The sequence below is a fragment of the Humulus lupulus genome, chromosome 8 (assembly GCF_963169125.1).
Source record: "Humulus lupulus chromosome 8, drHumLupu1.1, whole genome shotgun sequence".
NCBI classification, from domain to species: Eukaryota; Viridiplantae; Streptophyta; class Magnoliopsida; order Rosales; family Cannabaceae; genus Humulus; species Humulus lupulus.
In genome coordinates, this window is record NC_084800.1 from 28,083,665 (window position 1) to 28,088,856 (window position 5,192).

Consider the following 5,192-nt stretch of genomic DNA (forward strand, 5'->3'; position numbering starts at 1 on the left):
AACTCAAGGATGGTCTAGCTTCCTCTTGCCTTTACCTGCACCACATAGCACCCGTGAGCCGAAGCCCAGCAAGAAAACATAATGCTTTTCATAAATGTTATCAAATGATTATCATTATAACCACACTGAGTATAAAGCTTTCAAACCAATGGGTGCACATCACATGATCCTAGCGGGAGAGTGGCTGTTAAGTAAGCCACCAGCCTCCAAGCTCTGTTTTGTAGCGGGAGAGTGGCTGTTAAGTAAGCCACCAGCCTCCAAGCTCTGTCTTTTAGCGGGAGAGTGGCTGTTAAGTAAGCCACCAGCCTCCAAGCTCTGTCTTTTAGCGGGAGAGTGGCTGTTAAGTAAGCCACTAGCCTCCAAGCTCTGTTTTCTAGCAAGAGAGTGGCTGATAGGTAAGCCACTGGCCTTCAAGCTCCGTTTTCTAGCAAGAGAGTGGCTGATAGGTAAGCCACTGGCCTTCAAGCTCTGTTTGTTCATTGACCCTCAGGGTCAGTCAGGCATTAATGCTCCTTGAGTCATTCAATGCTAGTAATCGATTAGATCTAATCTCTGTTGGCTTGCGTGATTCACGCTAAGGCCGTTCTGACAAGTCAGCGCTTCCTAACCTGTGTCCAGTAACACTGCCGAGCCTGACAAGTAAGTCACAACCTCACAGCTGATACTAACACTTTTGTCGATTCTGTATTCAGTCCATACACAAGTAAGCAATGCTATCAATATGTATCATATGCCAGTTATCCAAGAATAGGGCATTCAGCATGCTTACTAAACAGTTTCTAGCACAGTCATGATCATGCACAAACTCAGATACTCAAGCTCTGACCGATCTCATATTCATCGTTCATGGCATGCCCTATCACATGTTTCTCGTGCATTACATGCATCACACTAAATTATCCAGCATGCCTCAACGACAGTCATATGCAAATGGGCAAGATTTGCCAAGCATTCATTATGCTAACAATGTTTACATTTAAACATCCAACATGCATCAATCATAGTCATGCATGTCATACTCAATAGCCAATCAAAATGCATCATAATAGCCATGCATGTCATGCTCAATAATCAACCAACATGCATCCATAATAGCCATGCATGTCACATATACACAGGGTGCAGTTTTCTTACCTTTGGTCCAAGCACAGGTTACCAACAAATGAGCCACAAGCACGATCCTGACTCCAAGCCTCTAGTGTTAACCTAGTCACAACCACAAATGGTGACCCAATGAGTTCAAGTTCTAAAACCAACCCTTGAACTAAAACTTAGCCTCCAAGACATCAATCCTCACTAATCCGGGTAGTAGGAATGATCCCGAGGCCTAAAACCATGTTCCCGGGGTCAAAATACCCAAACGGGCTCAAAAGCCTGCCTGAGCCGCGGCCCTGGCACCCTGAGCCGCGGCCCTGGCACCCTGAGCCGCGGCCCCCAGCACCACCAGAGGCAAGCACCGCGGCGCCCAACCCAAGGGCCGCGGCGCCCAGCAAGACAGAAAAGGCAGCTGCTTCATCGAGCAAGGGCCGCGGCGCCCAAGAACAGGGCCGCGGCCCAACTTCGGGGCAGCCATTTTTCCCTTCGTTTTAACCTTTTAAAACCTCCCAAGAACATGTCTAAACATTCCCAAATCATCAAATCAAAGTTCTCAAACTCCCCAATGGTCTAAAACCACCAAAACCCAAGGTTCAAACAACCTAAAAACTCAACGATTCACAAAGTCTAATTCAAGCTTAAAAACTTTTAAAAACTTAAAACTTAAACTTGAATTACCTCCGATTGAGTTGTTTCCAACTAAATCCTCCGGCTAATAAGCTTCTAATTCTCCTTAGGATTGCTATGCCTCGATCCTCGCTTGATTCCGAGTCCTAGAACTCAAGTTATCTTCGAAAATGCAATCGGGAACGAAAAGGGAACTTTAGGGAGAGAGAACGTACAGAACGTTCTTTTTATTTCCTTAAAAGGTTACTTCAAGCTTAAGTAGCCTCCAATAAAACCTAATGCTCGGGGTCCCGAAAACACCCCCGAGAACATTATAGTCAAAACTTCCAGAATTTCCCCCTGGTCTTACTAACTCCCAATTTATCACCAAATGTTAATTCCCATTACCCAATAACCCGGTAATGCTCTAAATACCCCTTGACTTACTCCAAGTCAAGCTTACATCCCGTTGTGACTTTCCCACTAGCTTACCTCCCAGGATCGTCTTGTGCTGGGTAACCCTGGCATAACCAGATAATAACAAAGCACCACGCCCATTTCACATATATGCCAAAAATGTCCGAAATGGCCAAAATATAAAAGTCACCCAATTAATCACAAATGGGTTCACATGCATATTTAATACACCTAAACATGCATATTATCATTAAATAGCATAATAAAGCAATTATGGCCCTCCCGGCCTCCTAATCAAGGTCCTAGACCTTATTAGGAAATTTGGGGCATTACAGTCCTCCTCACGTGGCCCTTCACGTATATAAAAGGGGTGGCCACCTTACGCATGGGCCACCCGTTTATTTGAAATTTTTCATAAATTTTCTTCTTCTTCTCTCTTCATTTTCAAAAGAAAAAACCCTCTTCTTTCCGGCTGCCATTCCCAGCACTCAAGAAGTTCAGGTGTAAGGACTCCTTCGAAGCTTTGGAATCAACTATTCCGACGAAGCCCCAACCCAGGCGATCCCTTCATCCTCTTCTCAACCAGAACACTCAGTAAGTCTCCTGACCGTGCATGTTTTGAAATTATTTTTCACTGTAGCTTAGGTAAATATTTACTGTAGGCACATGCAGGGTTTCGTTGGTTTTTTGTGGGCATGAAGGGTAAAAGCCTTTTAGGTTAGGGTATCGTTTGTGGTAGGAAACCTTTTAAGAACACGGTTTATAAGGTGCGTTTTCTGGGGAAATTTTCTGGGTAGGATTTTTGGTAGGCTTGTTCAAAATATCCAGTATTTTGGGTGCAAAACCGGGTAGCTTAGGGGACACGCTTCACAGGCGGTTTTGCCTCTCTTGCCTACTGGAACTTTCCCTCCAAGGCAAAATTCTATCCTGACCCTCCTGACACACGAATTCCGAGTAATCGGGGATTTGTTGGGAGCATAGGCGCGTGTTCATAGAACTGCGTGGTCTCACTCTCCACGGGCTGGGCTTTCCTCAGCTCGTGTCAAAGAAACATATTCAGACTCTCCTCCCTTTTAGGTCGCCTTTTTCTAAAATTTCTTCTTTTTGTTCGCTAGGCGACTAGATGGGACCCAAGAAGAATGCTCCCAAGAAGCATGTAGGCAGCTCATTCTCCCGACAAAACAAAGGAAAGGAGGTGATGGCTGAATCCCCGATCCCCAACTTCGGGCCAGCAGTGGAACGAGAGCTCGAGGTGGCCCCCGATGCATTCTTTGAGGCGGAGAGGATCGTCTCGAAGATCACTGACCAGGCGAGGGTAAACAAAATATTCCTCTCCCACAACATCGAGCTAGGGAGGGGAACCGTGGTTGCCCGACCTCCCTTAGAAGGCGAACGAAGCTGCGCGCCGCTTGATGAGGTGTTCTCGGCCTGGAGCGACGAACATTTCAAGGCGGGGGCCTTCCTCCCTTTGGACCAGTACTTTGCTGACTTCCTCAACTACGTGAGGTTGGCCCCATTCCAGCTCCCCCCCCCCCCCCCCCAACTTTTACCGTTTGTTGGCGGGGTTAAGATACATGTTCTTGAAACAGGAGTGGGAGGTCCCCACTCCTGCGGACATTTTGTATGTCTTCTGCCTCAAGGCCAGCCCGGAACAGCGGGGCCAAGGTGACGGGTTTTATTATTTAACCCGGTTCCCCAACACGGCTGCGGTCATCGAGCTGCCCAGCCACCCCAACGACTTCAAAGATCAATTATTTATGTCGACGGGGTTCCGAAACTGCAAGTTGCACTACTTCAACCGTCCTTGTAAGTGCCTTTCAACCTTAGCTCATAAGTTAAGTATCGGTTAGCTCCTTCTGTATCCATTTCTGACTTAGATTAATTCTGCAACTATCTTCGCGAGGACAGAGAAGTTTGTGATCCTCGGGAGCCAGTACGAGACACTGGCGGGCTTGCCCCCCAGTGAAAAGGACTATCGTCAGCTCGTGACAGACGAGACGATGCTGGCCTGTAAGCTGATCTCCCCAGGCCAGACTCTGAACCTGAGGAGGTCCCGAGTGCTTCCCCCAGCCCGCGATACGAGGCCTATCATCGTGGAGGAGGTCGCGGAGGATGAAGATGAGGAGGACGAGGTGCCCCTCGTGAGGTCGAGGAAACGGGTGTTGGAGGTCGCCCAAAGAACGGACGAGGAGAGGATCCGGTCCGGAGCAGCTGCAGATCCCTCCGGCCAAGGTAACCCTTATACGTTTAGGAACTTGGATAGGGCCACTGCAGACCCCCGGCTAGCTAGGTTCAATCCCAGACAGATCGTCCAACGCCATCGAAGTGACCCAGACTTAGATGAAACCCTGCTCCATTGCGTCGACCAGCTCGTGCTGGACTACGAAAGTAGCCGCCCTAGGGGGACCATAGTTGTAGACAACACCCTAGCTTTTAGGTCGGTCCTATTCGAGGAGTATGGGACTAACCTTCGGTCATGGCCATCACTCCGGGAGGGTACCGTAGCTCCAGGACTTAGGCAATACGTAGAAGAGTCTAGTCCTGAGCCAGCCTCGGATCCAGAACCTGCGCCAGCTCGAGAAGTGATTGTCTTAGATTCCCCCGAAGAAGCTCCGGGGCCGATGGTCGTAACCGTAGACTCTTCCTCTAGCTCGGGGGGTAGGATTACCTTTAGTACATATATATATACTTGAATTTGGCATTTTTTCCCTTTGGCTCTTATTTTTGTTTTTGCATGACTGCTAACTTGTGTACTAACCATATGTTTGTTTTGCCACAGGAGATGTCTCAGTCCGGGGGAAAAAAATTTGCGGGCTGTGTTCACCGGGGGGAACTCCCCAGCTGAGGCCTCTGGACCCAAGATGAAGAAGCTCCGGATGGCGAAGAAAGTTGCCGGGACCCCAACCAAGTCTCCTGCAAAGGAGAAAGAGCAGCCCCCATCCGCCCAGGTCGAGAAAACCGTACCTCCTACTGCAGGAGGGAGCATGCCCCCACCCCCTCCGCGAGCTCCGGCCTTCGTCCAGAGCACAGGGGTGGAGGCCGGGACTTCGGTGATTATGCCTTCCGAGGTACGC